Genomic DNA, 15,975 nt, shown 5'->3' with positions numbered 1-15,975 from the left:
TTGCAGGTAAAATGTAGATTTTGGCCCTGCAACAAATCTAACAGAAGGTTGTAGCTATTTTTTGTGAGCTTCCAACAATTTTACTGTGACAATGCAGCATCCACATATTGTTTTCATGAAAAAGGTTTCAAGGGGAAAATTGCACAGAGATTCCCTTGAAACTTCTATGGATGAAGCTCATAACCAGCAAAACAATAAACGGTTGTCAATGCATGATCATGTTGGCAAGCAGAAGATCACATCCATTAAAAACGGAAGAAGTGCTTCATCCAAAAAGATCAAGTTATCGTCGGTTTACATACCAAAAGAACACATATGTTTATCGAAGGTATCATCAGTTTACATACGAACGCGCACTACTCTAATACTATCAGAACGCTACCACCTCAGACATGATTCTAGACCTAATGAAAGAAACGAGCTTGATCGTCTCGAACCCTCCCACAAATTAAGCCGCCAACTCTTCCTTGAATGCCCGCTCCATTAGGGCATTGTTCATTGGGTGAGTGCAAAGGTTATGCGCCACATCCATGCGGTATCGCGCCACGTCTTCGTGTAAAAATGAATGAAAAAAGTAAGCAAGTATGATACTAATTATTCTTGTGTTGCATGGGTATTGAAAACAAAGAAAGTAGATTGCAACAAAATGACAAGAAAAACAAATGTGTACCTGCTTGAACTCTTTCATTGACTTCCCATCAAAGTTCTCCACATATTTGAGCCCGAAAAAGCCACAATCACATCTGTGAGATAAAAAAAAGTTCTCCTTCATAGTTCCGATGCATAGTTGAAACAACAAATTGTTGAAATGGAACACATGATTGAAGCAAAATTCAAAAAGAAAACTCACAGATTATCTTGCTTTGGGTAATCCTCTACGTCAACACGGGCGAAGGATCCAACATTGACATTGAATTCGCTGTACTCTTGTGCGAGGGGTGCAAAGTTTGTGATCTACCACCGAAAAACACGCACCAAAGTTTGAAAAAATAGGATGAGGTGTGTGAAGATGACAACAGGGCATTTATGTAGATGAATCAAAGGGAAAACAGAAAAATAAAAATAGAGAGCATGAGCCTACCAGGTTATTGGCCTGCTTCTTCAAAGGAGATTGTTTTCCTTTTGAATGGATTGAGTCAAATACATTCCACTTCTTGTATAGCAAGTTTGCACAAACAATTATCCAATGCTTTTCATGAACAATTATGACAAAAAGCTGTAAAACACAAAAGAAAGGCAAAAAAGGTACTCAGAACATGTAAAAAATGTTACAGCCTAGTAGGAATGAACGTATGCTTTCCAATGTTGTAACTGCAAACAAAAAAGCTTTCAACATCAACTAGAATTGATACATATGTTTCAAAGAGATGTTGTCAGCATCAATAATAATTGCTACATATGTTTCGAAGGAAATGCTACATCATTGGATCATATTTTGAAAGTATTTGGGGTGTGAAACAAAAGTAGGCTCTCGGGAAACTTACGAGGTCATATTTATTTGCCTTGAACTTTGTCACAACCCTTTCAAGCTTGGGTATGAGTTTTGCTGGTTGGAAGGTTGTTGGGTCTTGTTTTAGTAGGATCTACTTGAAAGACACCTCAAAATGGTTAGTGTGTGTTGCAACAAAAAATGTGAAGAAAAAAGGAATGAAGCATTGCTTGTTTTTGCAAAAACTTACCCCCGCGTGGACTGAGAACATGTATTTCTTCAGATTAGTACCACTTGCTGCACGGGATGCTATGTTGTTCATCTTGATACATAGGGACATAACCTCATCATTCATATCCCCGCGAGGCTTGAAGCATACCAGGAATTTCTTGTATCCAATGTAAAATCCACCTATCTTGATGAAAGGTGTACTGTTACCATAGATGCAACCGAATGAATCATTTGTTTCGAGCAGAAAAAAAATAAAAAACAGAAAGCAAAAAGAGATAGGGCTTAGGTAGCTCACACTTGTTCATTAGCATGTGATCTCCTCAATGGTTTCCCATGCTTTACATACTTCTCATACGTGGCTGCAGCTGCATCGACCTTTTGCTTCTTTGCCTTGGTATTTTTTACGGCTGGAACTTTGGCCATCCTCTTCTTCCTAGTGTTCTTGTCATGTGTGCTAGAGCCACTGCTTGCATCAACAATTTGCTCTTCTGTAGCGACCATCTTAGGATCTGTAGCAAGCAACAAAAATGGATGAGTTTGCAAGGGATTGTACAAAAGAGAATTTGCTGCAATCACACATATGTAGCGAAAAAATGACATGGAGAAAAACAAATAGAAATGATGCAGGAGGAAGGAAGCATACTTGGGCTATCATCATTGTCTGAAACAGGGAACACGGGGATGTTTTCAAATATGGGGCTAACTGTGCTCTTCTTGGTTATAGGCTCATCCGTGCAATGCATCATCTCGTAGTCTTCGGAGCCCTTTGGGAACAACTCACTGGATGGCTCGTCGTCCCAAATGCCGGCTGCCGCACTCCTGGGTGCATCATAGAAGAGTGGGGAGCTGTGAGGTGAGACGTTGCCTTCCATCTCGAAACTCACTCGTTGTTCCACACGAGTTTCAGCAGCCTCGGTTGCAACTTGTTGCTTCAATCCGGTGACTTCATCCTTGTTAATGCTAGTTGTTGTACCTTCAGCTTGAGCTTGAGCACCAATGCCAGCATTTGCAGCTTTAGCATCATTCTCTTTTCCGCGACATTCGTCCATGATAGGTGCTTCAAAGGAGAGGTTGGGCTCACTGGTAGCTGTGATGGCGTCTCCAACATCACGAAGGAGGGCAGCCATCCGGCTGCACTACAATCCCTCTAACACTGTCCAAACTTGCCAACAACATCATCCACCTCCGATGCAAAAATACCCTTGTGCTTGTTGTAAAGCATTTGAAACTGAGTTGGTACCTACAAGAAGGCAAGTATTGAACATTTTAGCAATATGTATGGATGTAAAAAAACACAAATGTGTGTGTGGCACATTAGAGTTATGGATGAAGCGAGAAAACAAGTAGGTATGATGTTGTGCCACTACGTATCAGATAAAGAGTGTGATTGTAGCAATTTACTGTCATCTATGTAGGTAGCAAATTAATGATATGGATGTAGCAAAACTATGACATGGATGAAGCAAAAACAAAATGTAGTTGTAGCACACTTGACATATGGATGTAGCAAAAAAGCATAGTAGGTATGAAGTTGAACCACAAATGAAGCAAAAATAGAACATGGTTGTTGCACATCAACATGAAGGATGCAGCAAAATAAATATACACTTGCAACCGGGTATAATAAAATAATGCGACGCCAAAGGTAAACAGGAAATGAATACAATGAAAAAGATAATGTACCCTTAGATCTTGCATGCTAGGGAATGATTGCTGCAGCCAATCGTTGAGCGATGATGATAGGTGTGGTTCAGCATCAACATTTTGTTGAGCCTCATTTGATTGAGAGTCCTTTGCTTGAATTTCAGCACCTTGAATTTGGCTGCCTTGGCCACTAGGTGCTTCAGCACCAACTCCCTTCCAACTAGCTGCTTCAGCACCAACTTCTTGTCCCACAAGTTGTGCTGCATAGGGGGTGTTGCACAAACTCCAGATCTAGGAAAACAAAACATGAGTGGAGGAAATAAGAAAGCTCCCATAAACTAAATTGGAAAAGCAAAGATTGCTACATGCAAAATCAGTGAGCAAAAATAGGGGGGGTTAATACGCCATTGACAAAGGAAAATGCATAGGCGGGATGTAGCAAAATTACATGGGTGTGTTTCCCGTAGAAAGGTTGGACAAGAGTGAGCTTGTTTTTGTCAACTTAATCCAACCACTCAAAATCCTTTTGACAAACAAAACGTATCCTTGGCACGGAATAATCAATAGCATGCTCATTTGGGAGGCCAGCCGGGATATCAACATGATCCATGTATATGATCTGCATGGAATGAAAAAAGGACATTAGCCAACAAAAAACATAAAGTCATGAAGGTTTCATGCAGCAAAGGGAAAGGATGGAGGTATTTCATAATGTTGCGTTGCATACCGCTAACATGGGAAGGCATGAAGCAATCTGAATCTCTTTTTCTGTGTTTGCTTGCATCCTCTTCTTCTCTTGAAAGACTCCAACCTCCTCCATAGCTCGTGCCAACAAGTGCTCATCCCAAGCGAATTCATGCACCAAAGACATATCTTCGAGGGAAGCAAGATACTCGAGATTCACCATATTGCCCGTGCCTGGGCACAAAACTATTGCTAATGCAAGGAGTGCCCAAGTCCTATTTATCATAACCACGTCCTCCTCACTGCAACTAGTGAGCAACTTGACAACATGGGTGATTGGAGCCCTGTTCCCCTCCTTGTAGATGTTGCGAAGATCATGTTCATCACTCTTCTTTAGAAGCTTCACGGGTCTATCACCGGATGGCACGTTGAAAATCCTTTTCACCATAAGCTTGCTAAAGGTGATAGATTTGTTCTTGTGTTTGAACTCAGAGAGTATGTGATTCATGTTCATCGCAACAAACTCAATGAGCTCATGGGGCACCTTGAAAGACCGAATGTCCAACAAGTCTCCAAACGGTCCCTCCCTTATGATTCTCTGTTTTTTCGGTGATATTTGCTTCCCAATCTGAGCCAGCCTTTTTGAGTTAAACCTTGACTTAAAGCCACATAGATTGCATTTCTTCTTATTCTTCTTCTTAGCCTTCTTACTCCCCTCATTCTCACCAGAGTTACCTGCAACATCTACAAAGAAGGAAAAAACACAAGTAAATAAAACCATAAAACTAAACCATCAGAAGCTAGGAAAAAACATACATGAACACCTAAACAATTCTGTAAAACCTATGAAACATACAAGCACACACAAAGCACTCTGAAAATTAGCATTTATTACAAGTACGTCTGCTATAGAATAAAACCTAGGAGATTTTGCAGCACCAAGAGGCCTATTTACAAATTTACATCAAATTAATTAGAAAAGTGGTGCATGGATCAGAATTAACTAGCGCCGGAGGTATCAAATGGTGCGTGGCCTAATTGTATGTTAGCCAACCGAACCTCAAATTCTGCTCCCTGGAATAATTGTAATTATAGGTTTGTCCCAAGCCAAATTTGATTAAGCTTGACTGACTCTACAAAAAAATGTGCAAAGATCTACAACATCAAAATACACATAGTTGAAAGATATGTTTTATACGGAATCTCTCATACATGAGACTAATCAGGTATTCTAGCTGTTAATATATCATATAAACATGGTCAAGATTTGTTAAACTAGTTTGGGTCAAGATAAGACAATCATCCTGAGGTGGCACACACAAATCCTGATGTTAATTGGGTATTCTAGTTTGTTTTTTCAAGGGAACCAGACTCTGAGCTTTGTACAGTTGCAGCATCTCTTTATCCCCATCTCCACATTGAAAAGATGCAAAACGCACGGGCACGTAGCATCCTGGATGGCTGCTTCTAGCTCTCCGTGGCGCCCGTTGTAGCATCTTGGGAACCGGTTGTAGCACCGACTAGCTCCCTCCAGTCTAATTTGCCGTTTTGAGCTCTGCAGATCGCCGCGGTCACCGGTTCCAGCAAAACTAGTACGCAGGTCGCAGCTACCATTTTCCCATCCCAAATCCATAGCCAACAGAAGAATATAGGCCATATTCAAATTCACCACCGCGCCCCCTCCCTCTGCCCGCGGGAACCCCACCCCGCCCCCTCCCTCTGCCCGCGGGAACGCCACCCCGCCGCCTCCCTCTGCCCGCGGGAACGCCACCCCGCCCCCTCCCTCTGCCCGCGGGAACGCCACCCCGCCGCCTCCCTCTGCCCGCGAGAACGCCACCCCGCCGCCTCCCTCGACCCACGGGAACACAAACCCGTCCTTCTCCGTGCCGGCGTCGGCGGCGGCCCGTGGCTCGCCCGCGCCCTAACCCTAAATCCAACGGGGGAGGGGAAGACAACAACGAAATGGAAAGCTCGAGGGGAGAGTTACCATCCGGGGGGGCATAGATTGCCAGAGAATCAAGATCCGCCCTAGGCCACCGCCGCCGCCACCGCCGCTCCTAATCTCCAGGCGCGAACAAGCCCGTCGCCCACCGGTCGCCCTGCCTCGAAATGAACCCCCGAGCAGTTGCAGCAAAATCACCCGGAAAGGGATAACCCCGTGCACGTTAAAAAAATAGGAGTCTGGTAACACGTGGCGCAACAGTGTCCTTGGATCAAAAAGAGATCCAACGCACGGGGCGCGACCGGCGCAACAGTTCGGTCGGCGCCCCGGTCACAAACACTTACCTTTCTTTTATGTCCCTGTTTGTAAAGGCCTTCTGTCCCGATTTAGGAACCGAGATTAAAAGGTCGTTACTAATGCCCTTGGTCCTTAGTCCCGGTTCTTATACGAACCAAGACAGATGGGCCTCCACGTGGCCGTTGCGGCCACAACTCAGGTAGGGGGGTCTTTGGTCCCGGTTGGTGACACCAACTGGGACCAAAAGGCATCCACACGTCAGCAGCTGGTTGGAGCTGAGGTTTTTTTTGAAAGGGCTGGTTTAGGGGTTTTGGGGGTTAATTTAGGTTGTTATTATCTAGCTAATAGAGAGAAGTGTCCTCTCTTATATCTCCGTGCTTGGTTTACCAACGCTACTGCTATGCCTAAACATGGCTTAGATTGAAGTGAAGGCAACATGTGGTGCATGTCGAAAGTAATACTAATCCTAACTTGATCAAGTTTGTATTGTACTACTATAAGAATGGGTTACACTTTGAGAATTGTACAACTTTATTTCAAAATTCACACCATGATGGGTCCTTAGGTGAATTTTCTTTGTTTCCATACTTTCATGGTCTTCAAAACCCATCCTCTCCAAGACATAGCGTCTTACATAGCATGGGATAAGCTAGTCGAACTGGAAAAGATGAAAAGTACATGTTGAAATAGTTGAAGTCGTGCTTAATTACGAAAAAACACTTGTCGTCGTTGCGTATCGTTTCAACATCGAAGGTCTCCTTGAGCTTAATGCTGAAGCGCCAATCTTCGTCCAGCTCAAGGAACCTGTCGCACATACCTCGGTCGTCGTGGCACCAGTTGCACTCACCCAGGCAGTTTTCGTCGTCTGAGTATGACATTTACTATGTTCATAATTCAAATATTAAACTTGTACAGTTAAATATATGTACTAAAAACCTAAATTAGATCATTATTATTCATCACGGGTTGACTATCGGTCTGTCGAGCCTTTTCTTGAAAACTCTCAACACGGGAATGAAGGAGAAGCTACCCCCACGATAACAGTCGGGATTCTTCTCCTCTCATATATATATGGTTGGAGACTCTCCCTCACTGATTCCTCTTTGACATTTGCGACCGTCGATGATGGTAGCTCCTCCTTTCGTTCCCGAGTGCATTACAAAAAATTGTCTAGCACACGGAAATGAAGGAGAAGCTACCCTCACGACAACAGTCAGGATTCTTCGTCCTCTCATATATGGTGGAGACTCGACAGACTTAAAGTCAACCCGAGGACTCATATTATAGGACTCATATATATTGACATGGAGATTTGGCTGGTCTCACCTCGAGGTCGGAGGGGGGTCGGTGACGGGGACGACGGCGTGGATGATGGAGGGGGCTCCTAGATTTTTATAAAAACAAAAACCCTCTAAGCTATCAAGCAATCAAATGCATACTCCTTGCATAGTGCTCTCCAATTTTAGCATTCAAAGCAGGAGTACTTTTCCAATTTGAGCATTCAATGAGCAAAACCAAATCGTAAAATAAAGTAGTATTCAAATTAGCATGCATTCAATTATAAGCAAAACTACATCATCTCTTGTGTTCATACATCATTGAATATTATCACTAATACTCCTCGAATACTATCATACATATAGCATCACTAATACAGCTAGAACCGTAGCGCCCGACGGGTATCGGCGCGGGCGGTGGACACCCAAAGAGAAGGAACCATCACATGATCATAGCTCCAGTGAGATCCCTAAAGAACCTGTCATGTATTGTCGAACCTGCCCTCCAACGCAACCATGTACTGACGGATGTGCTCGTCCTCCTCGCTGACATGGTGACGTACCACCTCCATGGTGTCCGGAAGCCTGGAGGAGCTAAGCCGTGGGAGTTTTAATAGTATCAAGCCCTCAAATACTAGTGCTGATGCTTCAAGAAAATTGCCTGACTTGTCTCGACAAACCACAGCCGCCAACCTCTTCTCTCCTAGAGTTGATATTGCACCATCATAGTTAATCTTCACGACTTCTCCCTCAGGCGGTAGCCATGCACATGCTCTCAGTGCAGCAGACGCCGGCGACGATCGCCCCTTTTGAACTTCAACAATGTCTAGTTCCTCCAAGAATCGCCTAATGAAGCTCATGGTTGACAGTGGGCTTTGAAACTTGTTCTCGTGAATTGCTTTCCGGTGATCCCACCATATTGCCCACATCGTCACGAGAATACACATTAAATCTTGTTGTCTTGTTGATTCAAACAGCCAAAACAACCATAGTCGTGCATCAATATGTTGCACTAGTAGAAAAAGGGTCTAATGTGCAGCTCATTAGTCCCGGTTTGAAATTGAGCTAGCACTAATGTGACCATTAGTGACGGTTCCAACGGCTAGGAGGGCCGCTCTCTGTAGTACCGGTTCGTGGCGAACCATTAGCACCGGTTCATGCAACGAACTAGTAATAAAGAGAGTGGTGGTAGGATGTTGTCAGACTGGGGCCCCTCCAGCATCTTTAGTACCGGTTCGTGCCATGAACCGGTACTACAGGTCATCCTACATATAAACCTTTTGTCTAGCTTGCTCTGTTCTTCCCCCTTTCCCCTCTCCTTTCAGTTCTTCCCCTCTTCCCCTCGAGCTCATCACACATTTTGCCCAAATTTTGTCAAGATTTGAAGGCCCCCATCCATTCAAGTGATCACAATGGTTAGCAAATTTGTCCTTTCATCTCGCTAGATTAGCTCTTGCAATGCTTTATATAGTGATTAATTTGCGGGTTTTAGTAATTTGGAAGGAATTATATGTGGTAGTTTATTTGATTTATATGCAATTTGAGCTTAACACTACTAGGGAAAACCCTAGTAGTAGCGTGGGTTTTGTGCCCACTAGTAGCGCGGGAGACCGCGCTACTAATAAGGCGCTACAACTATTACTTAGCAGTAGCGCATGCCTACACGCGCTACTGCTAAGACACATAGCCGCATCGTGTGTTCTCTCCCTCGCTACTGCTAATCTAGCTAGTGGCAGCGTGTTTACTATCCATCGCTACTAGTATTCTTTTTTTATTATTTTTTATTTTGAGTGTATTTATACACTGTTATACAAATTTTGCTACAATACCAATTATGAGGTTTATATCATTATGTCCATAACAGTGTGTCAAATGAAGGTGGATTAGGTTCAAGTGGAGGCAATATGTGGTGCATGTCAAAAGTATACTACTAATCCAAACTTGATCTAGTTTGGACTAGTAGTACTCTCGATGTGCACCACATGTTGCCTCCACTTGAATCTAATCCGCCAGCACAAGCTATTTAATCATCGTCATAGTCATTACCACCAACAGTAGTTATTTAATCATCATAGTCATAGTTTAGCACATCATCATCTTCAAACTCATTCTAGCTAGCTAATCACCACCAGCACTAGCCGCGGAAGCTATCTAATCACCACCAACACTAGCTAATAATAATCATGATAGTCATTACCACCAACACTAGCTATTTAATCATCATAGTCATAGTGTAGCACATCATTATCTTCAAACTCATTTCTAGCTAGCTAATCACTCCTGCTGCTCTCTCTCAAGTAAAATAACATAAAACATGTGTAGCACTCCTGCTTCATCAAGTTGGAGCATGCAGATGAACCTGTCTCCTAATCGTGGGTTGCGCTTCTGATTGTTGCCTCCTAGTACTTCCCTGTGGTCGTTCACGATTTTGCTCCAGTCTTTCACTATTAAGCATTCGTCGCTATTAGAAATCCTGAATGCACTAAAGTGCATTGTAGGATATCTTGGTCGTAAGCTAACAATTCTCATGCGACCTTTAGTCTCGATCCAATGAGGCACAACATTCAGCGGTAGTCCCTGTTGAAGAACATCGTATAGTAATAGACTTAGCAATGAAGTTTAGCTTAAAAAATATTGTATGCAAAAGATGCACTAAGGATAAATAGTAAAAATCTTACCATCTTTCCTAAATAGATGTGACCGTAGTTCAGTACGAACACTATTGGTCGCACGTTTTGAGTACTAAAAAATTTAAGTCCTGTCGTGGAATTATCACGTCAGATGTCCTAGTGTGAGGACTTAGTCGTGGAGCCATCGCGACTAGGTTAGCTTAGAGGGGTTTAACCGGACAAAGGACACGGGGAGTTTATACTGGTTCGGCCCCTTGCGGTGAAGGTAAAAGCCTACGATCCTGTTGTGGTGGAATTGATGGGGTCTCGATAACCAGGGAGCAAATATCCTTTGCCTAGTTCTCTAGTTGTTGTTTCTTGTCCCTGAACCGCCGCCGGGTCGTCCCTTTATATACATAGATTGACGCCCGGCGGTCTACAGAATCCCGAGGCCGGCTCATACATGTGTCCGGCTCGGTTTCTTCCTTTCCCTATCTTACAACACAAGTTACACATCTCATGGCGGTTTATGTCTACGGGCCCTAATCCGCCATTGGGCTCTGGGCCTCTAAACCTCTGTAGTAAAGCGCCATAGTCTTTGTCTCAATGGGCTTCAATGTAGATGATCACTTATAAGCATAACCCGGCCCCTCCTGGGCGGTTTATACTCAGTAGTTATATCCCCAACAAGTCTAGAAAAATAATGTCTTGACAGTATGAAGATCCTCAAGCCATGAAACATAATGACTTATCTCCTCACAGTTTAGTTCAGCCCTGGGACAGTAGTAGGTCCTGTCTACCAAGCGCTGGACATGTTTGCTTGAACGGAAATAAGCTGTCAATAGAAATTAGTTGTCAACTATTTTTGAATAAATAATATCAAAGACATAAATATGGTTGAGAAACTCACATAATGGTAGAACTGGAGGTGTCTGCACATCGACCCAGATGTCGATATTACCTTCAATATCATCTTCCGGACGAATATCAAAGATGATAACCATACCAGGCCCAAATGCATAAGTCTTGCATAGTGCTTGCCAAGTTTTGCATCCAAAATAGGTATAGGTATCTGTGTTGTATAATTTTGCGTGGAAAATACAATCATGCTCGGTCGTCAAGTAAACTCTCTTTACCTCCATAGTAGTTTTCATAGGACTGAAACCTATCTTATCCAAGACAAAAACTCTTGCATGGCAAGGGATACGCTAGTAGAATAGTTAAAAAAATTATAAGTTGAAGCAAATGAAGCAGATGTCGTGCTTAATTATGAAAAAAGACTTGTCATTGTGACTTACTGTATCCACTTCGAAGTTCTGGTCCATCTTGATGCCGAAGCGCCTATCATCATCTAGGAAGATTCTGTCGCATGTCGCGCTTGTCTTCGCAGTATTTGCAAATACCGAAATCCTTTTCATCATCAGACATTTCATATGTTCATAGTTGAAACATTAATTGAAAATCTATCGAAGACAACTACCAGGATACTCAACACACAAATCCGGGGCACTTGATATTTCCTACATATTCTGGCACAAGTCATGCCAAAATTAACGAAAAAATCTGGTATGACCTTTGCTAAAATAGGACATATCGAGCGCCTGAAATTTGCCAGAACGGAAATGAATCGACACTCCAGCAAAACATAGGCCACTCGGAGGTGTAACCTGCAAACATGACCGGACACTTGGGCAAGCACGTATCCTATTTGAGCAATACAAGATATACATTTCAGAATATCTTATAGGACTCATATTGACATGAGCATTCAATAAGCAAAACCAAATCGTAAAATAAATAAGTTTTCAAATTAGCATGCATTCAATAAGCAAAAGTAAATCATCTCTTGTGTCCGTACATCGTCGAATATTATAACTAATACATCCCAAATAGTATCATACATATAACATCACTAATACAACTAAACCCTAGTGAATGATGGGTATCGGCGCGGGCGGTGGACACCCAAAGAGAAGGAACCATCACAGGATCATAGCTCCAGTGAGATCCCTGGAGAACCTACCAGGTATTGGAGAACCTGTGCTCCAGCGCAAACAAGTAGCGATAGACGTGCGCGTCCTCCTCGCTGACACGTTGACGTACCACCTCCGCGGGGTCCTCAAGCCTCTCGACCATCACTGCCCCACGCGACCGCCACCAAAGAAGGTTCGGGCCAACGACGGGCTGACTCCTCACCAAGTTGTGCCCCCAGTAGGTAGCGCCTCCCAGTACTAGCCCAGCGGAGCCCAGTCCCGGACATGGCCCATCTGGTCAAGCAGGTGTCCTCCACCGAGTCGACGACGAGGATGCGGGATAGGCATCATCGACGTCGATGCGGGAAAAATTGCTTTAACTAAAAAAATAACAACAAATGTGACATGTTCAACTAGTTCTATTAATTCAACTAGTTCTTACTAAAAATAAACTTACTATAAATAAAAATAAACTAGTACCTAATTAGTACCTAGTTCTTACTAACTAATTAGTACCTAGGAACTACTACCCTAATTACCATCTAATTTGATGAACCTAGGGGTGGAAAGTGGTAGCGGATATTCCAATTATCCAAATTAAATGTGAAATAAGTGGTCAAATTTTACTCGTTTTATGATTAATCTTAGAAATTATTATGCATTAAAATAGTATTTATTCATCATCTAAGAACTCATCATCTAACAAAACATTCGAGCCGCATCTGTATTCGATAACATCCGCATCTGATTCGTTTCCACCCATAGATGAAGCCTAACTAATTTGATGCAACTAAAATTTGAAGAATCCTAGGCAGAGGTAGGGGAGGAGGAGGAGCAGGCGTGCTCACCTCGGGTGCCTGCAGCGAGGGAGGGGCAGGCGGCATCGAGGTCAGGGTCGGGGCTCGGGCGCACGGCGGAGGGCAGCGTTGAGGTCGGGGTCGGGGTGGCGTCGAGGTCACGGTTGGGGGCGGCGTCGAATCCGGGGTCGGGGGTGGCGTCGAGGTCAGGGTTGGGGGCGGCGTCGAATCCGGGGTCGGGGGTGGCGTCGAGGGTGTGCGGAGAGTGATGGGAGAGCGTGCGGCGGCCGACGGGCGACATCAGCGGCGACAACAGAGGAGTTGGATTTGGGGGAAGTGGCTGTGGGGAAGAACGAAACCGTGCGGTTAAGTCAAAAGTAGCAGTAGCGCGTTTCAGGAAGTGCGCTACTGCTAAGTTAGCTACAACGCATTCCCCGATACGCGCTACTGCTATTCCTTTCTCTTTTTTCCCTTTTCCATTTATTTTTCTTTAAAAAAATCCTTTCACCTTTTCTATTTCTTTCATTTTCATTTACTTTTCTATTTGCTTTCCATTTAATTTTATTTCCTTTAGCAGTAGCGCATTTCAGCGTAAACGCGCTGCTTCAAAGCAAGAAGCGGTAGCGCGCTTCGAAGTAGATCGCTACTACTATGTGTAGCCTATCGGCTAAGCCATGGGAATTTTTAATAGTAGCGCGTTTACCATCAGGTGCGATACTGCTACAAATGTATCTGTAGCGCCGTTTACACCAGCACGCTACTGCTACTTAGCACCAGCGTGCTTTTTTGACACACGCTACTACTAAAGGTTTGTGTATAAGGTTTTCCCCAGTAGTGTAAAATAACTCTTAGTTTGCATATGTAGGTGTGGTTTACTTAGTGCCTTCCAGTCTCTGTCGTAACCACCGTCGATCGTCCGCACCGACCCGTCTCCAGCACCACCTTGTGGTGAGCCTCTTGTTCTTATCTTTTTTATATATAAAAAATCATGTTTGTGTGATTTAGATATATAGCTACTTGTATAATTATCTTACTCGTATGTTGTTTGTTATACATAGTGCCATGGTTTTGATATCCGTCCCTGTTGGCCCTCGTCTGTGTTATGATTCGGATGTGGTATATTCTCTTTTAAAACTATTTGTTGCATTTCGTGTTTATGACGAATTATGCCCATCAAGTTGACATAGATATGTTTATCTAGGAGGTATGTGAACTGGAAATTCCAACCGACCCTATTGTCGAGAAATTAAATTTAGTTGAAAGAGAAAATGAGTATTTGAAAGAAAAATTGAAAAGAATTGAGGGGGAGAAGATGGAATTGGAGTTGCATGTTGCCGATGTCGTCGATGATCACAAGATCAAGATGGAGAAAATGCAGTTGAAGATTAGAAAGATTAGAAAATATGCCATTGATAGTGAGGCTTGGTATCATTATGTTGTTGGATCAATTGTTACCTTAGTTGCGATCTTGATCGCATTTGTTGTTGCATTTAAATGCTTTAGCTAGAGACTTATTTGTATGTTGCATTTAAGTGTTGTATGAACTTTATGTATGAACTTGTATTAATTTGGTCTATTTGGTGGTGTGTAATGAAGATGAGCTGGCAATGGATGTACGATGACTGATGCTGTCCCCAGTTTGTTGATGGCATGCATACTTTTCTGATTGCGGCTCAGGCAAACAAGCGGGTGGATGGTTTTATGCCTTGTCCATGTGTTGGCTGTAAGAATGATCACAATTACTCTAACTCAAGAACCATTCATGTCCACCTGTTTGAGTCTAGTTTCATGCCCCACTATAATGTTTGGACCAAGCACGGAGAAAGAGGGGTTATGATGGAAGACAATGAAGAAGAAGAGGACGGCGATAGCTATCCTGGCCATGGGTTCCCTGGATACGATGATACAACTATGCGAGAAGAAGCTGAAGAAGAGGCATCAGATGAGCCCGCTGATGATCTAGGTCGGGCCATTCCGATGCAAAGAGAAACTACGCAAGTGAAAAGGAGAAGAAGAAGTTGCAGCGCATGTTAGAGGATCACAAGAAATTGTTGTACCCGAATTGCGAAGCTGACAAGAAAAAGCTGGGCACCACACTAGAATTGTTGCAATGGAAGGCAGGGAATGGTGTATCCGATAAAGGATTTGGAAAGTTGCTGGTAATGATAAAGAATATGCTTCCAAAGGACAACGAATTGCCCGAGAGTATGTACGAAGCAAAGAAGGTTGTCTACCCTCTAGGGTTAGAGGTGCAAAAGATACATGCATGCCCTAATGACTGCATCCTCTACCGCGGTGACTACGAGGATTTGAACGCGTGCCCGGTATGCGTTGCATTGCACTATAAGATTAGCCGCGATGACCCTGGTGATGTCGAGGGCGAGCGCCCCAGGAAGAAGATTCCTGCCAAGGTGATGTGGTATGCTCCTACATTACCACGCTTGAAACGTTTGTTCCAAAACAAAGAGCATGCCAATGCAATGTGATGGCACGGAGAAGACTGTAAGAAAGACGGAAAGTTCAAAGTACCCGCTGATGGGTTGCGGTGGAGAAAAATTGAGAGAAAGTACAGGGAGGAGTTCGCAGGTGACCCAAGGAACGTATGGTTTGGTCTAAGCGTAGATGGCATTAATCCTTTTGGGGAGCAGAGCAGCAACCATAGCACCTGGCCTGTGACTCTATGTTTGTATAACCTTCCTCCTTGGTTGTGCATGAAGCGGAAGTTCATTATGATGTCAGTGCTCATCCAAGGCCCTAAGCAACCCGGCAATGACATTGATGTGTACCTAAAGCCATTAGTTGAAGAACTCTTACACCTGTGGAATGGAAAAGGTGTACGTGCGTGGGATGAGCACAAACAGGAAGAATTTGACCTAAAGGCATTGCCGTTCGTGACAATCAATGATTGGCCTGCTCTCAGTAACCTTTCAGGACAGACAAACAAGGGATACCGTGGATGCACGCACTATTTGGATGATACCGACAGTATATATTTGGATAGTTGTAGGAAGAATGTGTACCTGGGACATCATCGATTTTTTCTGAGCAGGCATCCCGTAAGAAAGAAAGGCAAGCATTTCAAAGGTGAGGTG

The 15,975-nt window shown here is 43.5% G+C and overlaps 1 pseudogene; it reads right to left on the bottom strand.

The window, feature by feature from the left end:
• Positions 1 to 495: 495 nt before the first annotated feature.
• The window catches only part of LOC123157609 (uncharacterized), a 65,455-nt pseudogene continuing 49,975 nt past the window's right edge, over positions 496 to 15,975 (bottom strand).

Source organism: Triticum aestivum, chromosome 7B (genome assembly GCF_018294505.1).
Source record: "Triticum aestivum cultivar Chinese Spring chromosome 7B, IWGSC CS RefSeq v2.1, whole genome shotgun sequence".
In the NCBI taxonomy this organism is placed as follows: Eukaryota; Viridiplantae; Streptophyta; class Magnoliopsida; order Poales; family Poaceae; genus Triticum; species Triticum aestivum.
The sequence above is the reverse complement of the archived record's forward strand: the minus strand, read 5'-3'. Positions and strand labels throughout refer to the sequence as shown.